At 37.3% G+C, this 19,351-nt stretch overlaps 1 protein-coding gene across 2 annotated transcripts in view; it reads left to right on the top strand.

Moving 5' to 3' along the window:
• LOC122812081 (gamma-aminobutyric acid type B receptor subunit 1-like) overlaps window positions 1–19,351 on the top strand; it is a 2,214,644-nt gene that overhangs the window by 942,450 nt on the left and 1,252,843 nt on the right. The window lies entirely within an intron of this gene.

The following is a 19,351-nucleotide window of genomic DNA, read 5'->3' as shown; positions in this document are numbered from 1 at the left end:
TCTGCTTTCCTGGACAGATTATTTGTTTGTGTTGTCAGAGACATTTGACCTGGTATGGACTGTGCCTTCTTTATTATTATGTCTGGTGTTTTCCTGTGCCATTTGAGCAAGTCTTTCCTCATCCACAGTTCCATCAAAAATTATTTACTTTCCACCTCGGATGTAGGAACTAACCACTCTGCAATCAGGAGGTGAAATATTCTATCACCATCTTTTTCTTGCCTCTGCTCATTATCCTGTTGTAATATGACCATCCTCATCTACTGGTGTGTCCAGATGGTGAGATGTAATGCATAACCACCAGATGTTCCCACTCACAGGATTTGTATTGCTGGCATACCTTCTCCTTTTACTCCTTGTTGTATCTCCTTCCATTAGCTCTCCAGTTATTCCATTGCTTAGATAAATTGCTACTTCTCATTTGTCTTCCCAGTCACTGGAGAACATGGTATGTTAGTACTGCTATATCAAAATCTATGTTTTCTCTTACTCTTACTGATGCTGATAATGTTCCTGAAGCTAAGAATATCTACAGCTCTGCTACAGTTTTCCATGGCCGCTGACATTATAAAGCACCATCTTCCAAAACTTTCTCTGCTGCCTTCACTCTTCCTTTTTTCTGCAGTATTTCTGAATGCCCTTCATTCTACAACCTTCTCCTTCCACGTTCCTCCTTTAATTCTAGTCTTCACTTAGATGGCTTATTTCAGGCCCTACCTTATTCCTTTCTTCATGTGTGCTTCCCTTGACTTCAGTTTAAAGGCACATCTATCTCCAAATGTTTCAACCTTCCCAACTTCAGACCCTTTACTAATTTCAGAACCATCCCTCATATTCTGTAGACAGTGGCCACCACACATGCCTACTTCCAGAGAAATCCAAAGCCCAGATGTATTCTGTAAATCTGTTTTTAGAAGTGCTGGACCCTCATTCCTTAAATGTAATGTAGCCTATCCATACAACTACTTTTTATTCCAAGTATCATCACAGCCTCCTACAATTCCAAATACTTACTTCCTCGTTTATTCCTTCAGATACTCCTTGTGTTCATTGTATCCTTTCTTATTGATCTCAATACAGGTATTGGTTGCATTCCTGTTAAAACAAGGGTGTAGCCCAGTTCAGTTATCCATTAGCCATTTCTCTTGCTGTTAATGCTGCTTCACTTTACTGTGTCATGAGATATATAATTAGTACTAACATGAATGATAACTGGATCTCATAAGACCCACCTCCACAACCATTCACATGCCATTGCTAGCCCTGTTTATGATTAGTCCTGGAGCTGTTCTTGCTGTCATCACAATCATTACTGCAGAGTTGCTGACGCCCACCATCTTTGAATGTTTTCATAATAGTCACCAACTGTCAGTGCACTCGTCTGTGAATCATTCTCCTCTTTCACAACACTAAGTGTACCGAGATAGCACCACAGAGATCCATATTACTAAAGCCACAGCCTTCATTCCATTGTTCCCTATTGCTTAGTTCAACCTTCTATACTTCTCTTACTACCCCCCAAATTCCATAAGTACCTCCTTTGTTCTACCAACCACCTTCTTCCTAATTTCAGCATCCTACAACTCCCAGTGTCATCAGCTTTCTTGCCTCATATCTGAGTAGTCACAAACATGTTTTGTTCTAAACTAAAATATTATGGCCATTCAGTTTTGTTTATATTTCACAACAATACAGCCCTTACATTTTAAACCTTGTATTATAGGTAAGAGTGAACAGACCAGTATGACCTTTTTCAGTTCTGCCCTGACTAAAATAAAATGGGCAAACACACTTGAAAGCACATTCGTCAACAGCAGAAGTTCAAAACTTGCAGTGCAAAGGAAAATAATGTTTTGCAGATATATAATACTGTTATATTCATTAATTAATGGGCACCAGAGCAATATAAGCCAAATGCAAACCTTCACTGAATCATAATATTATGAAAATAAAGCTGGGTAACTCCATCACTGTGACTAGTTTGTGGTTTATGAAAAAGTAATAATTTAAATTGTCTAGAAGATAATAAAATGGGCAGCGGTGTCACTGCAGGTGGTAAGGAGTTCCATGAAATAGGGCCTTGTATGTGTATGATAGCTAATAATGCATATTATAATATTATTGATTTTAGCATTTGCATTGCACTAAAATACAGAGTAGGGACCAACATTAGTCTAATTTAATCAAGCAGTTTGCAAATTACTGCACCACTGAGAATCCATCTCTGTAAGTTATGCAAAGCCATGCTTCTTCACAAAAGGTGAGCCAATTATGTCATCTGATTTGTGTACCAGTCACATTGTGCTGTGCAGTCTGCAGTTTTGCAAGCAAAAATAGTTGATGTGTTGGGTAATCCACTTGTTTGGGAGCGGCATTATTTAGTTAGGGTCTCTGTTGCCTCTTTAATCATGAAAAGTGCAGTTCTATGATAGGCGGACAGAAGAACCAAAGGTTTGTGAATAGCACTGACTATATGCTTTGAAAAGTTCAGTGCAGGCTGTAGCCAGGGTATCCTAATACTTCTACATGTGCACATAATACAGTCAATGTTGCACATGCAGAAACACTTATGAGTTTTCAGTAGAATTAACTTTTTTCCTTAAATGACTACAAATGCTGTTCAGTGGGCTCAGCTAAATCACTTGATCTGAATAGGTTGTCTGGGAGGGATAGCAGTGCAGTTGTAATATAGCGAGCAGCCCATTCTAAGGCAATATTGCTGATCACTAACCAGACATTAGGCCTTACCGTGCACCAGTAGCTGTACCGGTTACTTTTTCAGACTTTTGGCCATCAGATAAAGAAGTGCAGTTAGCAGGTATAATGCTGTCTGCTGTTTAGATCCTTTCATAGGAAGAGGTATGATTTTAGCAGTTCTCATCATTATATGGCTGTCTTCCCTCCTTATCCTTCAGACTCATTTCCCTTCCCAAATTATTCCTATATTCCCTCCCACTGCTGGACCTCTTCCAAAAGACCATTCATATCCGTACCGCCTTTCTTATCCCCAATATACTTTCCTTTGTCTCCCATTTCTCTGTTTCTTTCTGATTATACATCAAAAACAAAAAAATTTACTCCAAAATCACAATTCTGTACTCATCTTCTCCCCTTATCTTTTTCCAACTCTTCCTAATGCCTTTATCTGTCATTCTAAAACATTCCACAAATGTGTTCATAAAACCCTTAATATCACACCCTGCCTGTGGTATGTTTATCTTTGGCTGTAATTGACTCTGTAGTACTGTTGCCTTGGTTTGGGTTCAGTTCTGCATATTTGGCTACACCTATTATATTTTGCCTTTGTGCATGGGTTGGGGCTTAAAAGAGTCTTTGGACCAGCCACCTACTTGGTTCTAAAATAGGACATGTATTTATTTTTTTATTTATTTAATGAATGAATGAATGAATGAATTAAATCTACACAGTCTAAGAGCTATGAATAACTTCAAAGTACTTAAACCCAATCCTGACCCTAGTCTTTCTAACACACAATTCAGTCAAGCCACTACAGACCCTAGGTAATGAAGATGTTCTCACAAATTACGCCCCACAGTTCATAAAATCATATTAGACCCCTGTCTTGACAAGGAAAAAATTTAATTCTTATTCATATGGAAAGGGGATGGGAGAATAGGAGCGGCTACCAGCCAGCTTTGTAGTGACCAGCATTCAAGTCACACAATCTATTCACTCCCCAATGCATATTCTAGTCCCATGAACACCTTCTCAACAAAAGCATCTGTGTTCTACTAAAAGATCTGTTTCAGCAGTGAACTTATTATAGCACTAAAGGCATTTATTACCAGCTGATAAAAGTATCAACAGAAATTTATTGATCAAAAGCAAGCCCATCCATCTTGGTCACTTCCATTCACAAACTGTTCTTTTAAGTACGGAAGGACTGGTAACCCACATTAATTTTATCAACTTGTGCAACTTATGCAGGCTTTATTACCAGTAATGCTGACAACTTACAACAGCTGACAATCTACAGCAGCGATTGTGTTCACGCCAACAAGAAAGCAGTTAAAAATCGTTCATTCATCGTATGACTATGACTACCAGTCTGCTCATTAACAGTGGAAATGTCTTAAATGTCCCATTATTTTCACTCCCCAGCCTGTTTACATAACTATTTTAGATTTAAATTGCAATTGAAAGACATTCTTTTCCAGGCTGTACATGTTAGCATGTAAGCGTTAAATACCACAAATAAACTTCATCTACCCTGTACATTAACTTTCTATGTCTCCTGTCCTTTTCTCTGGTTATTAGAAGCAAATGGTACCATTGGTATTGAAAATTCAAACCTCAGTCAGTGTGCTAATTTTTAATACACATCTGGCTCATAAGTGTAGTGCTTCCATCAATGAGTTTTCCTTTGAGTTAATTGACTAGGAAGACTAAATTTCCTATTCGTTGTGTTTAGTTTTATGATTTCTTATAATGTTTTTTAATGTGATCACTCTGCTTGTTTTATAATTTTATAGGAACTTTGTAAGTTTGTGAAAGTTTCTACATTGGTGTATGTCTATCAGCATCCCTATCTCAGTCTTTATGGCAATATGTATGAAAGTCATAATACTGAATATACAATGCTGGTGTCAAATTTCTGAAATGTTAAAATGTTGAAATCAAAATATCTATGTGTATACGCCCCTCCCCCCCCACACACACACACACACACAAAAGGACCCATGTTAACACTCATTTAGAAGTTTCACTAACAGGAGAAAGAAACTGGGTATTGCAAATATTTGTTGCCTTTGGGATTGATGTCCACTAGTGTTACTCCAGGCCATCAAAATAAACCTCACACAGTATTGCCTCTGCTCACTCACTGTTTTTTAATTGCTCTTCTGGTTCAAAAATTCTGTTAGCTTCTTTACGTTTGCTGTCATCCTAAAAGTAAACCTTATTGCACAGTAACATCTGCTTCTTGATGATTAATGCCTCAACAGTTGATCTCTGCATGAAACGATTAAAAACATCACCCAACTATTAACATAATTTTTCCAAGAATAAGTTAATAAATATTTCCTGAAATCCAGTTTTAAACCTGTGTCTCTCAACACATAAAACACATACAAATGCATAGATAGAAATATAAATATCTATCTACACACACATATATACATATATAGACGTGTGTGTGTGTATGTATATATATATATATATATATATATATATATATATGTGTGTGTGTGTGTGTGTGTCTATGCCACTTCACCGAATTAACTTATGACCGAAATGGGATAGAATGAGGCAACGACACTGAAACTGCAGAACAATGAACATTCACAAAAGCAAAACTTACAAGATCGAAACAAGTGCATTCAATCCATTACAGGAAAAATAGACATCTGTCCCCTTACACTACACTGTGATTTACAGCAACTTCTGCTGCAAACATGGAGAATTTTCTGGATGATGATTGTTCTAGTGAAATGATGACTGTAGTGTTTTGCTTCACAACAAAACTTTTCTATATTTTTGTAGGGGGGCAAGCCTCCTGCACCTCCCACACCCCCTGCAAATTATATATACCAACTCCAAGATCACACTACAGCGGGGGAAATGGTGAATTTCACAATCCTCACTGTACCACAATCTCCATTCAAAAGCTGTGAGGTTCCAAAAAAAAAAAAAAATTATGTGTAACGTCTGCAGCTGGTTTGTTGGTGTCTTGAGTTTTGGGTTTGTGAGCATTCGTTGTTGAGCCATGTCGGTGTTGTCTCATTGTTTTCAATTTCAGTCATATGTTAATTCAGTAATAGTTCAGTAAACTGAAGTAGACAGACACACACACACACACACACAAAGACATATATATATATATATATATATATATATATATAGATAGATATATATAGATATATATATATATATATATATATATATATATATACATATATATATATATATATATATATATATATATATATATATATGTATATATATATATATATATATATATATATATATATATATATATATATATATATATATATGTATGGAGCCACTATGGAATTTACAATTCTGATGTTCTAAATACTGATGCTCAAAACATCGAGATTGTGAAATCTCAAAAATAAAAATTAAATAAATAAAATAAAATCAAGAATACATCAAAAAAGATGATTTTGGGATGGGGCAGAGCCTGAATGGCTAACTGAAGGCAGCAATTTTTTGGAGCTCCATAAACTAGTATTAAATTCAGGAAATTATAATATTTATTTCTAACTAAACTACTACAAGTATTTAGTTAATAGCCTAAAGTAACTAAATGCATGTTTTGCTGAATTTTTATAAAAAAATTCCTGTCAAATTATTCAGGAGTCTATATGCAGCAACTGGAGAGATGACTAACCTGAAGAATTCTCATTCTGATCTAGCACTAAAAAAAGAACTACAACTGGTGACTAGCACATTACAAGAATTATCAACAAAAATTGATGATTTTAAGGTTAATCTACAGAATTTAAAAGAGAACTCTCAGAAACAAACGGAGGTCTTCAAAGAAATACTTAAGCAACATCAGTCAAAGATAACAACCATAGAAACTTCTTTGTCTGACATTGATGGAAGGCTTAAAGAAAAGGAAACACAATCAGAGTTTCTCCTGAAGCAAAATACCTGGTTATCCAATAAAGTAGATGACCTTGAGAATAGGGAAGGTCTAACATCAGGATTTTCAGTTTACTGGAGAAAGCAGAAGGAGGGGACGTTATATCCTTCTTAAACGCATGGATTCCAGAGGTCCTAGATCTTAAAGAAGGTTTTTCCTTTGGCATAGAAAGGGCACATCGTGCATTAGTAAGTAAAACTTCAACATCAACCCCATCATCATCCTCTGTGCCACCAAGATCAATTATAATACATTTTTTTATCTTTCATGGACAAAGAACTGGTGCTAAAAACAGCATGGAGGAAAAGTCCTATTAAATACAATCAGAATCTAATAAAATTCAAAAAATGACTACTCCACTAAAGTGCTGGAACAGAGGAAAAAGGTATGGCCACTAATAAAACTTTAAAACAGAATAATATTAATGCTCAAATAGCCTTCTCTGCAAAAATAAAGATACTGCACCTAAGTGAGATGAGCACCTTCAACACTCTGGAAGAAGCCCTCCAATTCATCAAAAACAATAACATCATAACCATTTCAGAAGATATGGAATGGGCATCCCTGTCCTTGAAGAGAACCACTGATAAAAATGGCTGGACTGGTGTCAAAAAGAAGAAGCAGAAAACAGAATCTTAAGTACCTACATCTTAAAATCTCTCAAAGTATCAACTGCAACCTAACCATTAGAACTTTAAATGGATTTAATATGTTTCAAAACCTTTAGGCTCATGCATACATATATCACATATATACAGGGGAGGGTATGTTTCCTATATCATTTCACGTATGACTCACAAATCTAGATATATATTAGTTAGAAATCATTTCTTTCTGACATTTCCTTCTCTTTCCCCTTTATCTCATTTCTTTCTATGTTTCTCGTTTTTTTTTTTTTCTCTTCTCTTTCCTACTTCTAAATATATGTTAAGGACTGACTGTTTGACATAGCAACTAAATACAATCCAGTATAGTTAAAGTTAATAATTATGCTTTGTAACCTGTAGGGCTTTGTTTACTGGTCTTTTCTTTATTTATTTGGTAACTATTTCTTTTATTAAATTCATATTGATATTTACTGTGGCTTAAATCAACCCTAGTCACTAATTGATTTATCCCTTTAAATCTGATGAAACTTCCGTATTAAATTAAGCAATGCAGTTGGGGAGTGTTAGTTAACACTGAAGTGATGTGGGGTTAATTTATTCGTAGCTGGTGTAAATAAAGATGTTGGAAAGTGGGCTCGTTTTGAGTCCAGGTCTTTTCATAGTGAAGCTTGTTTGTTTTAAAGTACTGATGCTAGTCTTGGTTATTGTCAAAAGCTGTCTGACCACGGCTGAACAGATGGCCGTTATTTAAGATGCTGATGAAGCTGAAATTTTTTTTTTTTTTTTTAAAGGAATGGTAGATTTGACTGCAGGAAACAATCTATGAATGAGTGCAGAATACAGTTAACATGTACTTTATGTGGAACTATGCTATGACGAGGGATCCCTGCAGCTTTGGGTGGGAGTGATGTAATTAAGTGGCAGAGCTTCTGCGCTCTTGTAATGAGACATAAGTGTGATAAGTAAAAGGAAAGGATGTTGCTTCGCTGTTGGGCTTGAGACTATGTCTTCACTTGTTTGCATGGGTTACAGGTCTGTGTGTGTTCTGGTTTGGGGAGGGATGGTGGCCTGTCCTGCGGTGTATGCGGTGTCTTACTTAACTTCCCTTTGATAAAGAATCTATTGAAATTGCCGTGAGAAAGATAGAAGTCCAAAGAGGGGAAATTGTTTAACTTGTTGTTTACTCTCAGTGTAATGTTTGGGCGGGGGAAAAAAAGAGCTTGTAAGTTTAACAATGATGATTTTAAGACTGCAGGTCACACAAGCTACATGTACTGTTATAAGCTTTTCTTAAGGTGTTAAGATGTTTATTATTGTCATAGCAATGAGCAGGAAAGGATTTCATTGGATATGGGCCCACTACTGGTTTTTAAGCATGAACATACCTTTCATGGAAACAGAAGAGAAACAGAAGAGAAATCTTTATTTAGTTTTATCTTATAAATAAGAATAAAAAGCTTAAAAAAGTTCAATACTTGTAGCATATTTAAATATAGCATTATGTGAACTAAGCATTCAGAATACATAAACAACCGGTTTCATATACACGGTACTGTTATGCTGTAAATCACTTTGTAAATATAACTACATTCACTTCCTTGAAGGCCTTTCATTACATAATTTATATGACTACTAAAGCATGATAAAACTAATGGTTATAATATGTTGTGATATAATTTATATAGTCTCTTTTAGTTTAATGCACAGTATCTGAAAATGTATGCTTGTCTGTTACAGGAAGTAATAATCATCAACATTTAGGTTACTTGCTGCAAGTATTTGTGTTTGATTTAAATAACTTGTATGCTTCTAACAAATGATTATTTCCAATATGGAAGCATATGTTGATACAAACAAATTGAGTTAATTTAATGATCTGTATAATAGAATTCACATGTTTATAAGTACAGATGGACAGCATATAGTTAATATGGGTACACACAACTTTGACACACATCGACACGACCATCGACCCCACACAACAACACAACACAACACCACACAACATAACAACAAAACACACACACAAAACAACAAAAACAACATCAGCAAACAACAACGTCCAACATCCACGTAACACATCCCTAACCTGCACCCGACACCGCCCGACACCATCCCACGGCCCACCCTAACCACCTTACCCACACCCACCCCACCCAAGCACGGACACCATCGCACACTTCACCTACCCACCTCACACTAACCCACTAACCCACCCACCCTAACACCACACACCGACACCACCTCACACTCACCTACCTAACCTAACTTAACTCACTTACACACCGCACCAAGCACCACCCACGCTCTCCACCACTGCCACTAACCAACTCCACCCCCACCACCCCTGACCACCCCACACCACCGCACCCACCACCCCCTACTAACTCCTAAACAAACTCCCCCTCCCTCCCAAAACCTCACTATCCACATCACACACCCTACCTTCCTAACCCCTACCAACACACAAACACACACTCACCTGTCCCACCACCACCCGACATCCCACTTACCTGCCTGCTCCCCCTAACTCCGTAACTCTGTAACTCAACACCAACAACATCACGATGTTTCTTTCCTTGGTCTTCTTTTCGCTGTCCGGTGAATCTGGATCGGTAAACCTACCCCTGTCGGTTTCAGTCTTCCTCCTTCAGCGTGCGTCAGTGAATCGTCGTGGTCTCTCGAGTAGACCCAGTTAATATATATACCAGTTCTTTCTGCTAATGAACGTTTTAAACAATAATAGTTAATAGACTCCTTTAATATTTAATATAGTATATATGGAGCTCTAGTGAATGGAAAATGGAAGCTAGAGTGATAGTTCTTCAGATGTATCTATCTGTTGGACTAAGAATGTATTTCATTCCATGGTGGGTAGGGATTAATGTTCAAAATAGTTTAATTTCATTATTTACTTCAGTTTTTAGGACATTAATTAGATTTTCCATGTCTGACTTAAACATGATGATTACTTTAGTGATAACATGCTTTACTGGGATTGATGACTCTTTACAAATTATAATTTTATTATTAGAGGAGGGGATGGTCCAGGTAAAGATAATGACACTTCAATTGCTTCTTCAGAATAATTTGATATGGACCTTTCTTTATTATCTTTAAACATTAATAGCCTAAATAGTCCAAGCAAGAGATCTAACCTATTAAGATACCTAAAGTTAAATAGAGCCGAAATAATTGTTCTACAGGAAACCCATTTCAAAAAACAATGATAATTTCATACGGGACCCAAGTGATTATATGACCTTAGCATGCTCCAAATTAAAATCTAAGAAGTGGGGAGTTACAATTTTATGGAGAAAGAATTCCTTAATCCCTGAAGTAATACATAAATATGTAGATAATGACGGTCTTATAGCTATAGTCATCTTGAAGTATAATAATAGATTGTGGACATTAGTAAACCTATACTGGTTTCCTGGTATTGGGATGGGAACAGTTAAGAAACATCTATTATATATCTATCTATATATATATATATATATAAGTAATCTAGTGGTAGGAGGACATTTTAATTGTATTACTGCTACTTCTGAAACTACTAGTAAAAAATCTCCACATTTAACAGTTACTGCAAAACTATTAAAAAGATGGTCCGAATATTTAAACTTGATAGATACCTTTAATGTTATAGATAACAACTCATTATTATTCTCTCACCATGACTATAGATTTGATACTCAAACCAGAATAGATAAAATATACATTTCTCAAGATCTTCAAACAAAAATTACTTCTTTCTCAATAATCCCATGTCCCCTATCAGATCACAATTCATTAGTTCTAAAAATTCAAATCGATTTTAAACCACTAACATTTATATCTAGAATTCCTGCGTTCATTACAAAAATAAAACAATTTAAGCAGTGGTTAGTGAATGAACTTAATGTCTTTATAGATATAAACTACATTTCAGAAGTGAACAGAGTAGTGGTTTGGGATTCACTTAAAGCTTACATTTATGGGAAGTGATTGGTTGGTATAAAAATAGCATCAAGGAATGGGAATACGAAGTACAAGAACTACAAAGAAAACTCACATTATATAAATCCCAAAAGTCCCTTAATCTGATTGGAAACAAGAAGAAAATAGAAGACGTAAAAGATATAATGAAATATTAAATCATAAAACTAATTTAGCCATGGAAAGGTTAAAGATAAATTTGTATGCTACTTCTCCAAAACATTTACATAATTTATCTGTTAAAGTTAAAATGCATTCTAAAGCTAACTCTATTATTAATATATTACATGAAGAAAAAGGTAAAAAACTGTTGGAAATAGGAGATATATTTGATGCTATTAAGTGTCATTATAGAAATCATTATAAAAGTAAGAATACTACAAAAGACCATTTCAACTTAGAAAATATGATTTCTAATATTAAACCAATCCCTGAAAGTTTACAAAGCAATTTACAAAAACCCATTACACACAAAGAAGTTGCTGATAAAATTAAAGAAAGTAAATCTGGTAAATCTCCTGGAATGAACAGTTTAATCTCAGAAATTTACAAGTTATTTCCCAAAAATATAACCTCATTGCTGCATAAAACACTAACTGAAATTCAAACCCATGAAATAATTCCCCCTTCATGGAGATACTCTTTAATCGTATCCAAAATAAAGAAGCTAGCTATTGTAGTTCATATAGGCCAATTTCATTGTTAAATAATGACTATAAAATATTTTATGTCTATCCTGGTAAATAGAATGAAAAACTAAATGAATGAAATCAACAATGATCAAACTGGTTTTATTCAAAATAGACACACATATGATAACATTAAAATAATATTGACATTAATTGATTATTTAAATAAAAGACATATAGAACCCTTGATAATCAGACTGGATATTGTAAAAGCATTTCATTCCCTAAATTGGGATTATTTAATTAAAATTCTTGAAGCATATGCCTTTCCTTCCTCCTTTATTACATTCATTAAAAATGTTTTGAAAACGACTTAGCTTATATAAAAATAGGACCCTTCACCTCAAAGGCTATACAAATTACAAGAGGTACTAAACAGGGTTGCCCTATGTCACCCATCTTATTTGCATTGGCTATAGAGCTATTGGCTATATTGATACAAAATAATCTGAAGATAAAAGGAATAAATATACTTGGATAATATAATTCTAAGATCATGCTCTTCGCTGACGATATTCTTCTTACACTATTGAATTCTAAAGAAGTCTTAGATGAACTAGATATTTTGATACAGAAATTTCATAAGATCTCAGGTCTTAGTTTTAATAACCAAAATTCGAAATATTAATAACCAAAATTCAAAATATTTGTTATTAAATAAAAAGTGATATACAAATAGACAAGAATCATATCATAGGTGAACAAGTAGCAACTTTAAAATACTTGGGGATAATTCTGTGTGAGAATATACAAGATATAATTAATATTAACTATAAAAAGGTCATGGATACAATAGATTCTCTAGTGTTCAAATATAATAACCTATTCTTAGTTTTCGAAGATAGACTGCAGCTGATTAAAATAGTTCTTATTCCCAAAATTGTGTATGTAGTAAAATCTACATTAATTCCTGAGAAAACCTATCTTCACAAAGTAACAGCAATACTCCTAAGGTTCTTATGGTATCCTAAAAGAAGTAAAATTGCATATACCCATCATATTAGACAATGGAATCAGGGAGGAATACATTTTCTGGACATTGAAGCATATATAAGAGCTACTCTACTTAAAACAGTGATTGAATGGATTAATCCTAGTTATATCTCCAACTGGAAATTGTTACATAAAACTATAATAATAAATGAAAACAAATTACTTAAAAATACTATTATTATGGGTAAGGATGATATATCATGGTACTTGTGACGCCCATGCCCTGGCCCAGCAATCAAAGAGCTTCAGTCCTCACCACTAACACCAGAGATGGCGTCTCATATATGAGGAAAGGATAACAAATACACAAAATAAAGTGCAATTTCCCTTAAGAGCATACAGAGATCACAGTCAGTCTGGGGCTGGTCGCTCCCTTGCTCCCCAGGTCCCCAATAAGACTCCCCACTGGCACAGAAATAGGGTCCAGATCTCAGCCTAGCTGGCAAGCTAACCTCCAGTACCCTCTCTGTCCAACCAGTGCTTCATGTCCCTGCCCAAGTAGCTGACACACACACTTTGAGATAAGTATTTATACAACTTCACAGGCACTCCTGGGAAAGGCTGACACAGATTCTCCAGCTGTGCCCCTTTACCCAGACTATACAGTAGTAATTACTGCCACCACCAGCTAATAATTATCAGCTACCCAAAGGCCCTTAAAAGGGTGTCCAGTTATTACTGTGCAATATTATTATCCAATAGTAGTGTAACTTAAGCAATCAAGGCTTTTTGGAAGGGCTTAGTACAAGATCACTTATAAGCATGCAATGTACTCTAGAGCTTAAATTAGCTCTACATAAACAAGCCACAGTTGAAAAGGGTTTAAAAATATTTAATAAATACTAAAAAAGACAATACTACTACACCACTGTGCTATTCAAGAGTTCAGAGATCACACAGAAACTTAAAATAATTCAGTAGTACAGTTCTGACATAACAGAAAAACACTTAGTCTAATCTTTATAGTCCTAGCAGTTTCTATAAGAAAACACACTTCTAAGATAACTTACTTAAGGCAACAGGCAGTGCTGTTGGTTGGATATCAAGACAAAAATGCTCAAGATCTCTGGTTCTCACTGTTTAAATTGAAAATGCAGTTCTGCTAAACATTACATCATCTTTTACACCTTCCTGGTACCCAGGCCACACACAAACTGCATTTACATTCTTTTACACTTAGAGCAATAAAGAACATTCCATATGTAAATTCTGGTCATTAACTTTAGCCTTAAAATAATAGGCAGGAAGCCTTCATCTAGCCGTTCTGGCGCCGACTTGTAAACTTTCAAGGCAGTCATTAATTAATTTTAATTTCAAAGGACCAACAAGAAATGCTTGACTTAGTTTTCTTTACAGCAGAGGGCAATGTTGCCACATTGTTTTAAGTTCAACATTTCACACATATTCTTTCATTTAAGAAGCAAGCTTGCATTTCACAGTATTTACAGATTATAGAATTATGTACCAAATTCTATTTGACTAGGCCGGCAGCCTTCACCCATCTCTGCCATTCTTCACAGTATTCATTGACTTTAAATCTGCAATATAATATAACTAAACTAACCAGGTCAAATCTAATAAATCATTTATTTGATCATTTTAGGAAATTTATAAAAAATGATTATGGACTTAAAGCTCTGGTTCACAACACTAATTCCCTTCACTTTTACTAAAAACTTTCTAGACAGAATTCATAGGGACATATACATCTCTTGGGAACAGAAAAAAATTAATTTACTGGTTGCATTGTATAAAAAAATCAACAAGCATTAGATATACAATATATGATGTCAACTTATAAATTAAATTATCATGAATAGGTTCATAGGTAGGTACTAGGCTATCTGTCCAAAGGCATTTCTAAGCCTACCCAGAATGTGTTTGCTTTCGCCACCCCTTAGATTAGTTCCCTGTGCCTCTGTCAAGCAGAGCCACTGAAGTGATCCCCATGGTAAACTTTGTTTCCCATCCACTCATCAAAGGTTCTCTTGAAGAGTGTTAGTGAGAAGCTCTCCTAATGTAGATTGGAATCTTGTTCCAGAGCATGAGAAGTCTCTGGGACAGGAATCTATTCCTCCAGCATGTCCTATTTATTGTTGTGATGAGGTTTAGATCCCTAGAGCGGGTGGCTCAAGGGGATATGGTTTTCTTTAGGTGGAGCATGTCCATCAGTTCTGGGTTGGACATGGCCTTGTATGTCAGGCAGAGATCACCTCTGCGTAGGGGTATGCAACTGAGTACAGCTGGAGTTTCATCATTTGAGTTGCATAGGGCATCTGTTTGAGGCAAGTGATCCTTTTGGTGAGGTACTTCTGTGGTCTTTCCAGCTGTTGCAGGTGTCTTGTAAGGTACATCCCAAATGGGACATTGTACTCTATGATGGGCCTGTTGAGTGATGTGTAGAGGGGCACAGTGACCTCTTTTGATCTGGATGCAAACCCTTTTATGGTTAGGTGGGCCACATAGAAGGATTTTCTAACCACTTTGGCAATGTGATTATCAAAGGAGTGATTACTGTCTATTTGGGTCCCCCGATCCCTTAGTACATCTTCCGTATTTAGGGGCTACCACCTATGTGGTAGCTTGTGGGTACTTTGTTTTTTCCAAAGGGAATGCCTATGCACTTTTTGGCATTTAGCTTGAGGCCATGTTTTTCACATCAGGCATCTGTCTCAGTGAGACCCTTTTGGAGGATGTCTGTGTCATCCAGAGAGTCAATTATAGCCCATAATTGGCAGTTGTCTGCAAACTTGGTCAGCCATAGCCCTCCTGTGCTTTCCTGTACCTCTGAGAAGTATATGCCAAACAGGAAAAGTCCTAGAACTGAGCCCTGGGGAATGCCACTTGTAACTGGTTTGGAATCAGATCTAGCTTCCGCAACTCTTACCATGTGGGTTCTGTTTGTGAGCCAGTTGCAATCCCTCTCGTGACATAGGGGTTTATGTTCAGGCTGGTAAGCTTGTCTATAATACCAGAATGGGGAATGGTGTTAAAGGCCTTTGAGAGGTTTAGGTAGGCTGTGTGGACCACCTTTCCCTCATCTATAACCTTGGTAACTGGCTCAAAGAAGTCCACCAGTTTTAGGAGGCATTGATCTGCCCTTAACAAAGCCGAACTGGGTATGGTCCAGTGTTTGGACGTTCCCAATGTCTCTGTAAGTGAGATCCATGATGATGCACTCCATAGCCTTGCAGACCATGCTAGTCAGGCTTATAGGGTGATAATTCCCGGGGTCTGTTGTGGATCCATCTTTGTGGAGCGGAATAACCATTGCTATGCACCACTCTATGGGCATGTAGCCTTTGGAGAGGCTGAGTTTGAACTGTGTGTTTAGGTGAGGGGTAGTTCATCTTTGAGCTTGTGTAGAATGCAGCCTGGGACACCATCCATTCCCATTGATGCTGTGTTTTTGGCATTGGAGAAGGCTGTTTTAACCTGAGTGTCTGTGATTTCAGGGGCACTACATTCTTCTGGTATGGTTATAGGCCCTTTTGGGGGTGAGAGCGGGGTGAAGTTTGCACTGAACCTATTTGCCAGGATGTTGACTATATCAGTTGGTTCAGTGTATTTGTGACATTCTGCACTAACTCCGAGCAGATCTGAGAATTGCCACTTAGATTCTTGACATAGCTAAAGAATGCCTTGTGGTTAACTTTGGAGTCCTTGGTAATTTTTCTTTCAAAGCTAGCCTTACATGAGTTTATTAGGGAACGTAGTTTCTTGCTGATACTAATCAGGGATGTCTTTCCTTCTTGGGATTTTACTCTTTTCTGCACTAGTTTCCTCCTTCTGTTGTGTTGCTTGTTTATGGCAGAGATCCCTCACACTGGTTTCCTTTTCTTGGAGAAGAGAGTCTTGGTTTTGCTTAGCATGATCCATGCATTCTTGAAGGTGCCCATAGAGTGCATTAGTAAAGGATTTTGCAGCTTAGGCAGCGTTATCCTTTAGCATGGAGGATTTGAAACATTCCACCTAGGTCTTAAGTAATGTGAAGTTTGCTTTTGAAAAGTTTTTCACAGTGGTTTTTTTGACTGGGGAAAGGTGCGGAATGTGGATATCCAGAGTGATTAGTTTATGGTCAGATCTAAACAGCGAGGGGTTGACCTCCGGTATGGAACACAGGTCGCCCATGTTGGTGATGACCAGGTCCAATATGTTGTCACCTCTGGTGGGTGTGTTGACTAGTTGATCCAGGGCATTTGAGTTTATAAATTCTAGGAAATGTTGGGCAAGGGAGTTAGTACTTGAGTAGTTCTCCCAGTTAATGTTTGGGTAATTGAAATCACTCAATATCAGGGTGTTTGGTAGGATCTTTCTGTTTCCCAGTGTTTCCAGAAATGTGAAATGGGGGTCCTGGGACATGGTGGGTGATCTGTAGCAAGCTACAATTTGAATTGCAGTTCTGCCTGTTGTTAGTTGCACGTGGATGATCTCTGAAGCATCGTGCTGTGCCACTAACCTGGAGGTGTGGGTATCCTTGATGAATATGGATATGCCCCCGCCTTTTGTATTTTGGTCTGGGTTTTGTGGCCGAAATGTATGGTATGAGTTGTAGCCTGGTGGGGCTGGGGTGCTCTCTGGAGCCTTAAACCAGGTTTCTGTTACTGCACATCTATCAATTTTCTCCATACTGAGGAGTGCCTCGAGTGCATGCAGCATTTTGCGGTTTAGACTTCTGACATTGAGTAGCATTACCCTCAGTTTTTGTTACTTTTGCTATTTATGGCGGTGGGTTTGTCTTTTGAGCCTTGCCTAAAAAAGGCACTATGGGGGTGGCAAGAGCCTTGGCCAGTATTTGAAAGCCTAAGGGTGACAGGTGCAAGCCTTCTCTAGTGAAGCAGCGTGGCTTTTCGAGGATGTCATCCCAGGCTGACAGACACTGGATCCCCTTTGAATGACACCAGAAGCTTAGCCGATTTTTGAAATTGATAATTTTTTCGTTATACCATGGTATCATTCTTGGTGAGGGCAGGATGCTACTTAGGGTCAGGGTCATACCGACCTGGGCTACATGATCAGAGAACTCTTCCATGTCTCTTTTCATGTAGTCCAGGGAGGTACGGCTCAGGTCATTCACACCATCATGGACAATGTCAGAGTCATATTTGTACTTGTTCTGGAGTGACCAGAGTGCTTGTGTTATGTGGTGGATCCTGGCACCCAACAAGCAGCTAACAGTAACCTTCTCCTTGTACAGCCTAGTGAGTGGGATGTCAGTGTACCTGACTACAGAGTCACCTATTACTAGTGTGTTGGGTATGTTATTCTGTCTTAAAGGCTGTGATTGCGTGGCACACTGGTTTTGTGAAGTATGAGTTTCATGGTTTGTGTTGGGGGTGGATGTTGCTTGGATGTCTGCTTTGGAGGTCTCTGTTGCTTTTGCAGATTTTTGTTTAGAGCCTACAAATATGTTTTCGTGTATTTGTGTGTTTTTTGCCGGTGCTTGTTTTATAGATCGATGTGAGACTGGTGGTGTGATGCAAGTAATTCCCTTTTCCTCTTGACTGTCTGGTCCAGTCTTGGGTTGAGAGAGCTTAGCCTCCAGTTTGGCTGTATAATTGCACCTCTCGCATGTATTAGTGTTTGGTGGTAGGAGGAGAGGGTTGTCTGTGTACATGAGACAATTGTAACATTACCTCAAAATGCCCAGATTCACCAGTTAGACCAGAGAGTACACCTGAAACTGCCCTTTGGACATGCCTGGATAGGTACAGTGAGCTGTTTTACTGATTGGCTAGTAAGGTCGAATAGAGAGCCTTATCCTTCTGTACAGTATGGAAGGGTCTAGTGCTAAGGTTTATTTGTGCTTGCTATGAGTTTTGTGGAGCTGGGAATAGTTATACCCTAGCTAACTGGCGCTGCCCGGCAAGCAAAACTGCGCTAATGCTGGTTTTATAGCAGGGAAATGAAAGAGATAGAAATTAGCCCAAAATGGCCAATAAACTACTAATTTCTAGTCTGAAACCACTCCTCCAGGGACAGATAGGCTGCTCAAATATCCCCTCTCTCACAGGTGAACAGAGGAACTTCCTTCTATCCAAGTAAGGTATGGGCAAACACAGAAAATTGTAACACAGCCCTGAATTCAGCACTAACCTGAAAACTGGACCATACTAGCTTAGAAAGGTTGAAAACAAGTATGTTTTTTTTTCAGAAAATAAAGCAGATGCAATCAAAAAAATACTTTAAATGCACAGAATTGGCTATCACACTTGCGTGTGTAGGCTACAACAGTTAAACAGGTAATTTAAACACGCAAACGAATATGTAGCTGAAACAAGCTTTTTAAATCACAGAAACTCTAAAAAATCTGAGTTTTAGGTGGAATTAGCTAAAGGCAGCAAGAAATGCAAAAAAATTATACTTAATCACTCCAAAGTCTCTCTCTTGTCTCTCTGCTGCTGTAAAACTTCTGCAGGGCACCAGGCAGGAGCTTGCTGAGCTGTATA

Source organism: Protopterus annectens, chromosome 9.part0, assembly GCF_019279795.1.
Source record: "Protopterus annectens isolate FY-2018-M chromosome 9.part0, PAN1.0, whole genome shotgun sequence".
NCBI lineage: Eukaryota > Metazoa > Chordata > Ceratodontiformes > Protopteridae > Protopterus > Protopterus annectens.
This window is presented reverse-complemented; position numbering and strand designations above follow the sequence as displayed.